This window comes from Mauremys reevesii, linkage group 1 (genome assembly GCF_016161935.1).
Source record: "Mauremys reevesii isolate NIE-2019 linkage group 1, ASM1616193v1, whole genome shotgun sequence".
NCBI classification, from domain to species: domain Eukaryota; kingdom Metazoa; phylum Chordata; order Testudines; family Geoemydidae; genus Mauremys; species Mauremys reevesii.
The window spans coordinates 163,342,220-163,358,574 of record NC_052623.1 but is presented as its reverse complement, the minus strand read 5'-3'; positions in this window follow the sequence as shown (position 1 = coordinate 163,358,574).

Sequence of the window (16,355 nt, the reverse complement as noted above, 5' to 3'; positions counted from 1 at the left end):
GCTTTCCCAGACTAGATTGGCAAGCATGGAACTCTTTCACCTTGCTATTACTCATCACCGGGGCACAGTAACCTGGAGCATGGACTGCAGTGAATGTGCAGCTTACAAGCAAGAAAGAGATGGAGGTTAAAAGCGAAGGAAGCATCCAACACTGTAGAAAAGTGACTAGTAAAAGAGAACTCACAAGCATGCTTATTTTGGCCAGAGTTTTGCATGGGAATTCAACAGTGTACTGTTCTCTTTAGTGATAGGCTTTCATGAAACATACATTCAGTTCTGCACATTGCACAACCCGTTCTGTTCCAGTTAAAGTTAAACCCACCTTCAGAGGCAGGCAAATTAAAACGTTAATATATAATTCTTTAAAGCAATGACCTCACTCATTCTTCCTTCATCTTTTGTTGCGCAATCAAGTGTTGATCAAAGTGTGCTGATGAACGCAGCTCCTTCCAAGAAACAAAGCTTACAGATTCACATCCTATTTCTGAGGCATCTAGATATCTCATAACCACAGAGACTGGAGTGTTCTGTGGTCTGTCTGTAATTGGCTTTCGCAAGAAGCATAAGCATCCTAAGAAAAGCAACCAGAAGAGAGGTTGTAAACAACACTAAACAATTAATATACAGTAAGTGAGAATGGTGCCTGCAGTATACATACAACAGTAACTATAGCATTATTATAACAGGAAGCAGTGTTGTCTAGTGGTTAGAGCACAGAACAGGCTTGGGTTCTGTTCCTGGCTCTGACACTGGCCTGCTGGGCCTTGGGAAAATCACTTCACCCCGACTCAGTTTCCCCATTTGTAAAATGGGGATGACGACACTAACCTCCTTTGAAAAGCGGTTTAAGCTCTACTGATGAAAAGCACCCTATAGAGCTAGGTATAATCACCACCCCTGCAAGGTTTGTATTTTACAGATTAAATCAAATCTGTTTTGGTAATGCACCTACAACCCAGAGTTTGAGTCTGGAGGTTATCTCTGTGCAAGTTATCCTTTATGAAAAGAAAAAAGGAATAGATATTTTATTCAATTATAGGATCTAGGACACAAGATGTGAAAAATTGGTTAAGCTACTATAAAACTTCTCATTCCTTAGTTTCTAAAAGGAAAAAAATATTTTTCCTATCTATACCACTATATATTTTAATTGACTCCTTCTAGCATCAAAAATCTTTTACTAAACGGAACATAGTATAAAAAGAATAACACGTTATTGGTTCAAATCCAGCCCAGGTCTTATGACTGGCAGTTGTTACCATCTGAGGATTGGTTGGTGACTTATGTGAAATGAGTTTGGTGGCCTCCATCAAGTTCCCAGTGGACGTGTGTACACATCACAAAAATAATCAACAGTATTTAGCAACATCAACTGAGCAGAGAAGCCAAGAGCTGCCTACACATCTTCCATGGCCAGAGCTGGTCACTGCAAGTCACAGATTAAGCAGCAGAGACAAATTTGCAGTGCCATTGTCCAATGCTATCTCCATCAGCAGAGCACTGCAGTCTCCAGGGAGGTCAAGCTGGCACCTTTCAGGAGCAGGAAGTTCACATAAAATATAAAAAGACTAACTTGGCTGCCATTATATGATTCAATCATCTGCTAATCCAAAATCAAATCTGCCTGCTCCAGCCTCCAGTAAATAATACTGGTCATTTCCCAGAGCTACTACAGCCCCATAATTGAGATATCCGAGTTACCTCATCTCTCTCAATTCTAGAGCCAAATATTTGAAAACAAGTGAGAGTAAAGTTGTTGTCTGTAAAGATTGCATAAGCCTATCAGTGGAGCTCATGTTTCTACTACCTGAATGCACTGCGTACTTGTGCTGTGCGTGAACTGAACCACTGAAGTAAAAAAGGGACTGTTGTACGTCAGTGAGCCCATAAGAAAAAAAAGTGAAGGATCAGAGGTCATCACAAGAGGAAATCTGGGCTAAGCACTCTAGGTTTCCCCCCCCCACATCTCTGCAGGAAGCAGCATGATCCCAGAGTGCCATGAAGTCTTGTTTAACCTTTGACCTTATCAACCAACACTCAACAAGCACTTAGATCTATTTTCTCCCATGTTACCAGAGGAAGAGAGGCAGAGAAGCTGCCTTCTCCATCTTCATGTAACATTTTAAGAGCTAGGTAGTTTTTTCACATTTCTTTTTGTTTTTCAGCAGGATTCTGTTTAAAAGAGACTTCTACATGTTTGTACTTCAGATTTTTACTGTGATTCTATTAAAACAGCATCAATAAAATGAATTACATGGACCAAGCCCATAAACTCAAACTTACAAATGCATGGTGAATCTGGTTCATCTACTCAGAAATACATGCTGTTTCTTTTTGCAGGGATAAAAAAAAGTCTCCAAATGATCAAACACATTCATTAAAATTCTGTTATTGTGTAAATTTGGGACCAAAGAATTGTCATTCCCTCCAAGAGAATTCTCTGCCAGACGTTCCGCTGTGGATGGTATAATTCACAGGGTTCGATAATCATTACATTTACAGTAAGAAACTTGCTAAAAAAAAGTTGCACCAGGGAGGGACTATGAATAGTGGAAGACTGTTTCATGCCTTCCTTTGCTTTATAGTGATGGGTAAATGTATTTTCTCCCATATACCATCCTAATATTGTTCTGCAGATGGAAAAGAAACGTTTCCCCTTTTTTTACTTATCTATAAAGAAAAAAGACACACCACAATTGGAAAGATTTCTATTACTGTAGAGATGGTGGGTGAAATCCCGGCCCCATTGACTTTAAAATGGTGCCAGGATTTCACCCAGCATTTCAAAGCTAGAATGTGGCTTTAGGCCATAGCTCGTGCTGTGGGAGGCATGGGGATGGCCCATACTGCTGTGGGAACTCATGAGCAATTCCAGCAGATTCAGGCAGCTGCTCTTTCTAGGATTTTCTGGTAGAGGGAATGCTGGAGAAGCAGCTCTGCACCCTTTCACGGCTATAACCTGCACCCTCCAACCCCAACTATGCCAGTACTGCTACAGTGGCCAAGGGTCCTCACCCTGCCTCCTTTGGGTAGGCTAGTACTATCTGCTAACACTATCATTCAGAAGAATTAGAGTAATGCTGAATAGCACCGACTCCCCTGCATTCAGCAGTGATTGTGATAGAAATAAAAATTAAATGCTTAAACAGAGGCTCATGAACTAGTTTTCAGGTATGCTGGGGACTGGGACAAGGGAAGGGGATTAGCAGGAGCTGTATATCCAGTCAAGAAGTTTGTTCGCCAGTCGTACTGTCTCTGAAGAAGAGGCTTTAGCCTACTCCTGTTGAAATCAGTGGATGTTTCCCCACTGACTTCAGTAGGAGCAGAATCCAGTTCAGATAATTAAGTGGCTGAGATGGAGAAGTTATTTTCATTGTGCACTAGCCATGCTCATCAGCAAGTTCCTTTTGCCCACAGGGATAGCAAGGCTAAATGCAGCAAGTGACAGGTACAAACAGAAATATTTGTTTCACACATGGGAGCATTCCTGGGACATCACTCAACTTGGAGGCAGCAGCTAATTTATTGTTACAAATCCTCTTGTGAAGAGACTTTAAAGCTGCTTTGATAGCTGTCTGGCTTTTAAAAGCCTTGGAAATAAAAAAGGTGATTATTGTATTAGAGACTCATTTTCCTAGACATGCACAAGAGCAAATTTATCCTGCTCTTGATACATGGTTTATAGAGAAAGCTTGCTGACTGCAGTTTTCCATCGTCTGTAATTGGATAATGCGAGCAGGTGAATGGGATCCATAACTAACCTATATAAATCAATGCTTTGGGGGTCAAAATGGAGGTTATACAAGGCAAGCCAAGAGAGGAGAGCCAGAAAAATAAATAAATATATATAAGAGAGCGAGAGAGAATTGGTCAAATTCTGCTTGCAGTTACACCAGGAAAAGGTGTAACTAGCAGTAAGAGCTAGCCAAAAGTGAATGTTAAGAATTAAAGAAACAAACATACATGATTCAAAAGTCTGGGTAACAATAAGTTTGCCATAAAGGAGGTTGACCAATATATTCTGGCTAGCATAATATGTTATTAATATGTATCATACACACCCCATGTACATTAGTATGCATTAAGCACAAATAGTATGGCAGTTATATAGGCTAAATTGGGCTATACCTTTACTATAATACTGTTCTCTTACGTTAAGTATCCCATCACACCTTACATTAGCTGAAATAAGCATTTGGCATGAGCAAATAGGAAACTTTAAACCACACAAGCAAACCAAGATACATTTGTTCTACATCTTAGTACAAGCTGGGGGCAGGTACCTTCAAGGGCGAGTACCTGGAATGCTAGTATCCAAAACAAAGATAAGGAAGGAAGAGAACAATGAGTTAGGAAATTGGGACAAAACCGATGTGTTGGATTTTAGTGACGTATAAATAGTCATGTAACTTGCAAAATCATCATGTAAATACCACCACGTGAAATGTGCAACTTCGGGAGCACACTTTCTGTGTAAGGCGAGTACAACATCACTGCATGAGATAGCTTCCCAGAGACTGGTATCATACAGAACTTTTTTCCCTGAACTATATTATTGCCTTATAGCAATAAACCTGACTGACATTGGTTATTTGATTTCTTGAGTATAACAAACCAAAGTGTGGTCAAGCAATTCACTGTACATTTTATCAACAAGGACAATGGTTAAAAATACAGCTCTACACTTCTTAAGATACATATGGCTTGATTCTGTGAGTAACACTGACAATGGTGTGAAGTTTAAAATTTGTCAGGATCAAGACCCTGATCCTGCAACCGCTTACACAAGTCCTTTACTCAAGTGGGTAGTCTCATTGACACCACACCTTTTCTTCTCAATCACTTTGCATCTCACACATCCACTGCCTACACAGCTTGAGATCCCCTCAGGGCAGGGATTTAGTTCTCTCATCCTTATACAGAGTGCGTAGAACACTTCAGATGGAATCCAAAGACACATCACCCAGCCTGAGTAGAGAGCAGTGAATTGCACATCCCTGCAGGGAACTTAGAAGGAAGTGGGAGAAAGAAGCTGCCCGAAAACAATGAGAGAGAGGACTGGAGAGTGCACATAGCACTGGAACCCCTGCCCTTTCCATGGTTTGCTTCCGTTCATCTCTGCAGAGGTGGCACTCAACCCCTGCATACCCAGGGACGCTGGAACAATTTTTATAGTGGGGGTGTTGAAAGCCGTTAAATAAAACTGTATACCCTCTATATGGTGGAAGCCATGCATTCGGCTGCTATTATTATGTGAAACCATGGGGTGCTGCCATACTTCCAGCACCCCCAGATGCAGCACTGCTGTGATACCCTTCCCATCACTAATTTAACAGAACTATGCTGGTTCTGCTCTGGGGGGGGGGCGCAAAGAAGAGGGAGCTCTGTCACTAAGAGCTGGATTTACCCCTTTCAGAGCTACGTCACTAAAACAATAAGAAATTGTATAAAAGGTTGTACATATGGCTATAAATGTAACTGTAAAGACAAACCACTTCAGAAATTAGCCCATAAAACCAAAAGCAAGGTGGTTTCATCTTTCAAACACAGCTTTCCACAAATATGGTGCCAAATAGTCCTCGAGAAGCATCTTACCTCCCCCAGCATGCATTCTGATGCATTGCTACCAGCTTTCAAAGGGAAACTGAGGCATGATTTGCAATTGAGCCCTCTGGCAAAGCGTCCTCACCTTCTGGGGTAAACAGAGTGGGGGTGGGGGGGAACCCCTACCCTACAATTCATTCTTGGCAGTATCCAGGCTATAGCCTTCACCCTGCAGTGCAGGGCTCCAGAAGTCACTGTTGACCCTCCTCAGGGCAAACAGCTCAATATTCCTTTGCCCCTCAGTGCAGGGATCACAAGGTTTTCACCCAAGTTTCACAGGGATTTCCAAAACCACCTCTGTAGGTGGCACTGTAGAGGGGGCCCTCCCTGGTACTCTAAGCTATGTCAGCTCTCCACCCAAAAAAGAATATTACCCTTATAGTAACTGGAGTTCTTGGAGATGTGGGGTCTCTACAGATCAGCACTCTGCATGTGCTCCATGTGCCTAGGACCAGAAATTCTTCTATAGCAGTGTCCAATGGTCTACACCTGTGCCCTTACACCTCCTTGTGCTGCAAACCAAGGGCATTAGTAGTGACACAGACCAACCACCTTTTCAGTTCCTACTCTACCACAAATCACGCAAGGGTCTGAGCAGTGTGGAAGGAGGATGAGTCCCGTAACATCCACAGGACCACACATCTCAAAGAGCCTCCTCAGATTAAGGAAGGAAGGTTACTTACCTTTAAGTGCTGGTCCCATGGGCAGTGGGTTTAATAGGCAGCAGGTTTAAAAACAAACAAAAGGAAGTATTTCTTCGCACAATGCACAGTCAACCTGTGGAACTCCTTGCCAGAAGATGTTGCAAAGGCCAAGCCTAACAGGGTACAAAAAAAGAACAGATAAATTCATGGAGGATAGGTTCATCAATGGCTATTAGACAAAATGGGCAGGGATGGTGTCCCTAGTCTGTTTGCCAGAAGCTGGGAATAGATGACAGGGGATGGATCACTTGATGATTGCCTGTTCTGTTCATTCCCTCTGGGGCACCTGGCATTGGTCACTGTCGGAAGACAGGATACTGGGCTAGACAAAACTTTGGTCTCACCCAGTAGGGCTGTTCTTATGATGTTCTTCTTACGAGTATTATAAAGAGGTGGGTGAGGAAGAGCTCTGTACCACAGTTTGGAGTATTGCTGACCTGAAAGAAGCCTCCTTCACTGAGTTTTGAATCAGCAAATAGTGCCTGGTACATGTGTGGATGGAACTCCAGGGTGCTGCTATACATATCTCAGAGTAGGACCCCTTGCAGGAATGCCATTGAGGCCACCTATGTGATTGTCAAATGAGCCCCGATGGAGGATGAACTCCAACCCTTTTGTAACAGAGTAGGATGCAACTGGAAATCTATTTTGAAAGTCTCTGGAGGATACTGCCTCCCTGTTATAGAGATGAAGGCTTCATCTCCATGTTCCACAGGAGGATGGAAGAGACATGGCGACCCTCTAAAGGCCTGTGTCCTACCCAGCTAGAAAACTAGAGTTCTACGCACATCCAGGGAGTGGAGCTTCACCTCTTCCTTAGTCTTGTGAGCCACTGGGTAAAATATGGATAAGATGACTGTCTGATTTAAATTTAAAAAAATATATATATCAGCGAGAACCTTGGGACTGAACTTAGGATGCAGGCTGGGGGATACTTTGTCTCTGTGAAAGATGGGTCTGCCCTACAGCCCAAGTTTGCCTTACAGCCACGGTACTATCAGTGTAGATATCCTTCCTCATGGCTAAGTGCAATAGGGAGCAGGAAGCAGGGGCGGCTCCAGGCACCAGCATTCCAAGCTGGTGCTTGGGGCGGCATTCTGCAAGGGGCGGCAGTCCCTGTTGTTTTGCCCCCAAGCAGCGCGCCGAATTGCCACCCCGGGGGGCGGATACAGTCTGTGTGCCCTTAGGGCAGCAGGCACGTTTCCATGGTGAGGGCAATTCCGCAGCAGCTTCTATGTTTAGCTGTCCAGGGCGGCTTCAGCTAAACATAGAAGCTGCCGCCAAATTGCCGCCACAGCGGAAACGCGCCTGCCGCCCTAAGGGCACACGGACTGCCTCCGCTGCCCGGGGCGGCAATTCGGCGCGCTGATTGGGGCGGTGAAAACTGTAGAGCCGGCCCTGGCAGGAGGCCAAGGGCTTAACTGGTGTTTCAGTAAGGCAGAGAGCACCAGGTTGAGATCCCAAGCTGGCACCAGCCTTGACACACTGTGCCTTTTAAAGAATTTTACTGCTGTGGCATGGATGAAAATGGAGCCAGTTTTCCACCAGGCAATGGAAAGTATTAGCTGCTAAATGCACTCACAATGAACTGAGAGGCTTGAAATTTTCAACAAGAGGAGATAGTCCAGGATAAAGGGAATTCCAGCCCCCTCTGGATGCTCATGGCATCACAGGGAAAAGTGCTTCCATTTGGCAGCGTAACTCCTCCTTGTAGAGGGCTTCCTGCTATTAAGGATGGCTTGGACCTCCTTCAAGCAGGATTTCACTAAGTCCAATGCCTATCCAAAATCCAGGCTGTCAGATGGATGGTGCCAGGTTGGGATGCTTGATTATGCCCATTCTGTGACAGTAGGTTTGGAAATATCTAGTAGTGAATGCATGGATGGGAGGCCCTCTGTAGAGCCAGCGTGGACCAGAACTGTATCAGCCATCAAGGAACCACTGATATTACTGTCACCTAATCCATCTTGATTTTTGAGGATGTGCAGTAGGAGGGAAGCCATACATCAATGAGTCTGACCATTTCATTAGGAAGGCATCCCCTGTGGAGCAGCATTCACGTGTGTCCCAAGAGCAGTGAGCCAGGTGCTTGCTGTTTGCATGAGTGACAGAGGAGATCCCAAGATGGGAATCCCCATTGATAAATATCTACCGGATCACTGACAAATGGAGCTCCCATTCATGGTCCTTGTGAAAATGCTTGCTAAGGCTGTTTGCTCGAGAGTTCATTACCCGCGGTATGCACACTGCAAAGAGGGCGATCTGATGTTGGATGCACCAATTGCAAAGTTTTATCACCGCCTTGCAGAGAGGTGCAGACCTTGTGCCCCTCTATTTGTTTAGATAAACAGTGGACATGTTGTACGACCTGACCTGGACAGGAGTGGATCAGTTGAAAGGCAAGAATTGTTCGCATGTTCTGTATACTGCTTGAAACTCAAGGAGATGGACGTGAAGCATAGACTGCTGTGGAGTCCAGGAACCCTGAGCTACGTGAGCATTCAGTGCACTCCCCAGCCTAGAAGGGATCTGTGATGAGGGTTCTTGTCAGTGCAATGGGTACAAAGGGAACCCCACACAAACATTGTCTTTCTTCTCCCATCAGGGGAAAGATGCCCAGATGTTAGGCAGAAGTGAGACACTTTTTTCCAAAGAGTCCATGTTTAGGATGAAGGCCTTCCTCAGCCAGGGCTGGAAGCTGCTCAAGTTAAGTCTGGTGAAGGGGGTGATCACATATGTGCACAATACCATGTGACCTAGGAGGGCCAAGCAGGACTGGACTGTCATTTGACAGCTGAGTCTAAGGTGGATGCTGAATTCTTTCATCACTAGGAATCTGTGCTGTGGCAACTAGGCCCTGGCCACCCTTGAGTCCAGGACTGCTCCTATCAGTTGTATAGTCACTGGGAGTGGGGGTGGGGGAAGAGGTGTAAAGTGGACTTTCCTGGGTTTACTTTAAGATTTAAAGAGAGGCAAAGATTGAGCAGGATGGTGAATGTATCAAGACATGTAGGTAGCAATCAACCAGAAAAGGTAACAAACAGTAGCTCTGATGGCACACGTGTGTTGTTACTATAATCATGACCTTTGTAAAAGGCCTTGGTGTTATGGAAAGGCTAAAGGGGAGCACTCTGTACTGGAAGTGCTCTAAACCCACCATAAAATGCAGGGATGTCCTATGCACCAGGTGGATATCTGTATGAAAATAGGCATCCTTTAAATCAAGAGCTGCAAACCAGTCATCCACATTCAGGGATGGGATTAGAACTAGGGGTCACCAAATTAAATTAATAGGCAGCAGATTTAAAAAAACAAAACAAAAGAAAGTATTTTTTCCACACAACGCACATTTTGCCTCCTTAGGGATAATGAAATCTCTCTTTCCAGCCTTCTTGGGGGTGGGGTAAGGTCACAGATAATGGGTGTGCAACACATGTCCTGAGCAGCTTCCAAAACAGCCTCGTTAATAGGAAGCAGCTGACTGGAGAACATCCAGCAGCTTGTGTAGGATCTTGAACCTCCTCCAGCAGGATCTGGAGGGTGTCAGACATCCCTCTTAGCAGAGTTGGTACTGGCTGTAATCATCCAGAGGGGTGGGGTAAGTGGCACCACTGCCTCATCTGTGTCAGTGGATCCAGTGGTACTAGGTGCTCTGGTGGCGCCTAACTTGCTTGTTCCTTTTCAGACCCTCTCCCTATCTACTTCTGCATAGTCCCACCGGCTCCTTGTCATCCACACTCTCTTCTCTGGTCTCACACAAACCCTCCCTTCACCCAGAGAGATCATTAAATAGCCACAGCTCAGGCCAACTGCCCAAGTACAAATTCGCCTGGATACCTTGGTTACATACTTTAGCAGCTAGCTCAAGCCACGGCCTGAACTACCATAGCTACCCTGCTATTTTTAGCATGCTGGGGCAAGCAGAGCTGGGGCACGTGTGTCTACTCAAACTGGGAAGTGTGCTACCAGACACAATGTAGTCATATCCTTCGTGGGAAGTGCCACACCAGGTCTTGCCTCAGTACTGGTCTCCCCTACACTGAATATGGAACTTGTCTTATATAGTCAGTGTTGCAGATTCTTGACATTTTATCATGAGTTTCATGATATTTGGGGGGGTTTTCTTAAGGTCCCAGTCATGAGAGATCACTTGACACTCCAATTTCTTTTAAATGCATTTCTATGCCTCGTGGTTACAGGAAAAAAAGCTTGAAAATATGATCATAGAAGGCTAAAAAGCCAGAAGGCAAATAAAAAGAACTCATAATGAGTTACTTAATGTAGTTGTTACTGCAATTTATTGGATCATTTCTGAGGAATAAGATTTCTTTTTTTAAAAAGAAACATTTAATTACTACTTTTTTCCAGTGCTGTAAGATTCTGATGAAAGGTTGCATATAAATACAAAATATTTGTCTAAACTACCACAAAGCAATAACTGTATTATCAGGCATTACACAATTAAGCACAATTCAAAAATAGTGAAAAGCACATTTTAGATCATCCTAACAACGAAACCCTAAGCAATTTTCTGTCTGTATGTGAGCACTAGCACGCAATATGCACAGTAGCAGCATTCTATGAGATAAGAATTGTTTTATTGTGCCAGTCGTTACTCCCCATAGAGGGGACTATAATGTGATTATGGATAGGAACTTAGAACTATTTTCATCAAGTGCTTGATGAGAAAAGGCATACGTGGAAAAAGGAATAAAGCCTGAATGTTGTGCTGCCTTGGAGATTCCCCACCACTCTTCTCTCCGCTCACACCCAGATGACCAGTAAAGAGCTTGTTCATTACTTAGCCCTGGACAGACATTTCAGTTTAGAAATACCATGATATTGCATAACAAACCAATGCATGACTTGTGTCTTGGTGACACACAAAGGATTCAGCCATACAACAATGAACTGAGAACGGAATACTATGTGCCTTCATTTTGATGTTTATCCGGTAACTGAACTAGGAGTACAGAGTAATAACACACCTGAATTGCTGTTTTATTAACATGTGATTTTTTTTTTTAAAAGGGTTGTCCAGCATAAAGCTTTCCAGGAAGACATTTCATACAGTACAGGGAATACTGTACCCTCATTCACTGCATTTAGGGTCTCTGATTTGCTGTCCAAATAATATATGTACAATTTTCATGCTGGTTAAAAGGACTTAAGTGAAAAAAAGAAGAGAGGAAAAAACCCAATCACACCCCCTGAATGAAACTTTAGGGGAAAAGCCAGGACACTCAAACACGTGCGTGTCTTTGTACGAGTTGAAACCTATTATTGCTGGGTTCTACGGGTTATTCTAGCACCCAATGTTTTCCAAAAATGTCAGACAAGTTTACCACAGCAATTAAGCTGTCTACCATCTGTAAAAGATTTAGCCAAGAGTTTTCTTAAATATATTTCAGGGAGGGGGAAAAAATTAAAATCTTTCAACATTTTACCTAGCATTCGAGTCCATATACACTAGGTACTGCAGAGTCTGCTAGTTTTTTTTGAGGACAACTTTTTCCTTCTAGAGATTAGTTGTGCACTGTAGTTTTATACAGGGAATAACACTCTGAATATAAATTATTTCTTAGGAAACACTGCACTTATTCTTAGGAATGGAGAAGTAAAAAACTTCATCGGAAATTCAGCCAAGGATCAGAGATTAACACCCTTCATTCTCCTCCCAAGTGGTGAGTTATTTTCAGAAAAACTAGTCCAAGTCTTGAATTTGCCACATTGTATTTAAAAGCTCCCTACATGTAAATAAGGGCACTCAAACAATAAAGAATAGAATTCTAGACTGTAAAGATCTTTGGGGAAATCTTATGCTTTCTCAGCAAAAGTTTCGACTACCTTATGGCCCAACTAACCCTGTCTTGGAGAAGGTTGGAGGGTATATTTTACTCCTTCTGCCCATGCTGGCTGCAAGCCTGCTGATTGTTTCCAGTTGCCTGTCTATTGCTGGTGTTATTTTTCACCCTTCTTTATGAAAACTATTTCAAAAGGCACCAAATCAGTAACTTCACTCTCCCTTTTAAATACAGGTCACACAGGACAAATAATCAGCCAACATCCTTTACGTACCTCTTTTCCTAAGCATGTGTACATTGATTATGATATGGCACTTGGAGACCTGCTGGCAGCCGAGTTAGAGATTTTTTTTTCCTAAATAAAAATCATTATCCCCAACATATTGACAACACAAAGTTTACCCACCTGTGAACATTAGTGGCCTGAATGTTCAGAAGTGATTTTGGTAGTCTTAGTGTTCGAGATGCTTTCAAGGGGTTTGATTTATCAGGAAGTGCTGAGCACTCAGCCTCTGAAAATCAGATGCCCCCTAAAAGCACCTCAAGTGGGGCATTAGCCCTAACTCAGTATTCTTTTGAAAATTCAGACCCGGTTTGCATTTGGGCCTTGTCTTCATGAGGGAAGAGGTGAGTTTTTCCACTGCCCTGGAAATGTTAGTGTATGCAAGGCACAGAAGAGGGGATTTTAGGGTAAGTGAGAATCAGAACTGATAGCAATACTTAAAAGTTTCACACAGATTTTGAAAAAGTATTTAATTAACATATGTAGGGGCTTTGAGATCTGAGGCCAAAGAGCACTATTTTTATATATAAAAATGCAAAATATTTCTCTTTCAAATGCATATGCTGAATTTTGGGAGAGTGAGGTGGCAGTACTGAAACAACATATCAACCAAAGTGATTTTGGGGCTATGTTACACATTTCTAAAATAATGCAACATTCCAAGGTTTTTATTTAAAAGTTTCTTACTGTGCAATTTTTCTCTGTTTCTTATATTACATGTCAATTAAAAAACAGTTAGGTCTGTTGGACACATTTCTCCCTAATGTATCAGAAATCCAAACAAACTGATGCCCTGATCCTGCAAGCACTTACACATGAGTATCTGTACACAGAAGTGGTCCCATTGCATTCAGTGAGAATACTCGTGTGCATAAAAGTTACACATGTCTCCAGAACTGGAGCCTAAATCTCAAGCACTATGAAATAATCCCTGTAGGGCACTTTGAAATCTACATATTTCAGAGAGCTTTGCAGATGCAGGAAAGTATCATCATCCTTAATTTACAGATGGGGAACTGAGGCACACCGAGAATTGAAATGACGTGCCTATGGTTACACACAGGTCAATGGCAGAGCTGGGATTAGAACTCTGGTCTCCTAACTCCCAGGTCAATGCCTTTTTCCACTGATGCTTCTTTAGTTCTAATATATTAGAACAATTCACATTTTAAAAACTTAGCTATAACAGGGCTTTTCCACTCTCCTGCCTAAACTGAAATAGTGCAGCTTGAACCCTTGCACTAGTGCAGTGCTCAGTCTCCCTTTACCACATGCAACTTTGTTTCCGATGGGATATTTCATTTCTTTTCTCCTATGTTCCTTAGTCTGGGTACGTGACATAACATTATAGGCCATTCACAATACACACTGTTCTCTTCCTATGCCACAGCCATCCCATCAGCCATTCTCTTGGTACACTGCAGGGTGAGGGCCCTATCAGCAATCCTTCTGTCATCGGGGAGACAGATTTTGTTTGCCACAGCTGGCCCATACACACTGGCAAAGACATGATACTTTTAGCCAACTCTGTTTACTAGTGAGATTGAAGCTGCCAAAGTTCTGTCATTCCCAGCACCAGCACTCAGAGGTTCTTTGTGAGATTCATTATCACCAACCAATGACTATGAGGCAGCATCTCCAACTTGTAGGTTGAAGATCACAGCTATGCAATACCATGAATACCATTTTTATAGGATACATTTCAATGCAGTTAAGAGTGAAGCATGATTGAAATGTATTTTGAGTTGGGATGTTGAAAGCCACATTGTGAATTAGTCTGCTAAGCCTCTATGTTCTGTGAATACTATATCTGCTGTATTCTATGTCTGCATTAGCCTGATATATTAATACAAACTGTGACCAAAGAGGAATTAATAGACATTGAAGCCAAAAGAATTATCCCAATTTACACTGGGCAAAAATCCACCCCTATGTATTAGTTTCTATAAAAAAGGCACCATTATAGCACTAGAAGGACATATTTCTCCCCTAGGTATCCACGCACACACAAAATATTACAATCACTACAGGTTATTTGTGGCAGCACTGTAAATGCACATAGCATTTAACAAGCAGAAAGACAGACATTCCCGCCCACAAAGGCTTAACAAGCCACAGGCCCAGTCTTGCTCCCACTGAAGTCAGGCCCAAAACAATACCAGACAAACACAAACTAGAGGCTACCAGTTCAGGGAAGGGATAATGAGCAGAGATTGGGATTTGGAGGAGGAGACAACCCAGGAGAGGACGTGGGATCCTGTACCAAGCACAGGGCATGGCAGGAGGAGAAGAGAAGAAGAAAGAAGGCTAATAGAAGCAATAAGGTAAGAGTGTTGGGATAAAGGGAATGGGATGAGGAAGTGAGATCAGGGAAAGAACATGCAGAATTTAAACAGGCTGATGGAGAGTTTAATTTGAAGTGGTAGGAGACAGGAGGACAATGAAGCGATTCAAGTGAGGGCAGGAAAGGCATGGAGGGGTGTGATCTGATTACTTTAGACAAGCATTTGGGATAAAGTGGAGGTAGAGGCTGGCAAGGAAGGAGGTGTAATATCTTCTCATAGAAAGTCATGTCCCTCCAAGACAGCCCCTCAGGACACCAAGAACCGTACCCCAGACACAGTAATAGAACATCTTCCCCCTTGCTAAATTCACCTCACGCACACAACAGGAAGTCCTGTCGTCCTAGAAGCACTGCAGGGAAAACAAGTCTTCCCCCTGCAATTCTGACCCATTCTTTTGTTGGGTAGAAGAGACTCAAGAGCCCCTTCCCTGAGGAGGGAAAGCTACGTCCTCATTCCCCCTTCCTCACAAATCATTCTATTGCCTGACTGGTACTTCAAACACCATGACCACTGTGTGGATGGTGGGTTTCAGGACTGGACAGGCTGTGCAGGGAGTGTGCACCCTGTACAGAGACCAGCTCTGTGGTGGTTGCCTGCACCACAGCATGCAGGGTGAATATTTGAGCCAAAGGCCAGAAAAATCCCTCCATTGCACCTATACTTAGTCTTGTCTGTTCTCTCAGCAGAGTGGGCGTAGTAGGGCCACAGAGGCAAGATCTCTCTCTGCTGCCACTTGAAGGCAAGAAGATTTCCACTCCACTTCACCTGCAGTTTTCCCCCATTCCCAGCTGAGATATTCAGACAAGGACCCAGTGACCGGATTTGCCCTTAGTGATATAAAGCAGGGGGATTCAGACCGATATCTCAGCTGTGATAACCAATGTCCACCCTCCCCCGCACTCCTGATTCACCTGGGCATCCTCTAACTTGCACTAGAGCCAGACCAGGGGTTGGAGCATGCAGATTCCACCTGGAGTCAGAGCATATGTAATGAAGGGGACTCAGCCAGCCACACCTCACCAGGACTTGTCATGGAGATTAGCCACTGATACTGTAGGCCAGGGGTCGGCAACCTTTCAGAAGTGCTGTGCCGAGTCGTCATTTATTCACTCTGATTTAAGGTTTCGCGTGCCAGTCATACATTTAACGTTTTTAGAAGGTCTCTTTCTATAAGTCTATATTATATAACTAAACTATTGTTGTATGTAAAAGTAAATAAGGTTTTTAAAATGTTTAATAAGTTTCATTTAAAATTAAATTAAAATGCAGAGCCCCCCAGACTGGTGGCCAGGACCTGGGCAGTGCGAATGCCACTGAAAATCAGCTTGTGTGCCGCCTTTGGCACATGTGCCAGAGGTTGCCTACCCCTGCTGTAGGCAAAGTCTGGTCCATAAAGCTCCACCCTCTCCTAAAAGTCCCTCCTTAAAACCCATTTCTGCCAGGAAATCGATCTTCCTTTTCTTTATAGCAATATGGTCTGCTTACTGGGGTTTCACAGCCACTCAGAGAGAAAGCAGACATGACAGCACTCATCTGCAGAGAGGAGGGAAACAGTCAGTGGTTATCATGCCCTTTCCCCTGGCGAGATCTATAGAGCCCTGCAAATATCTGCAAA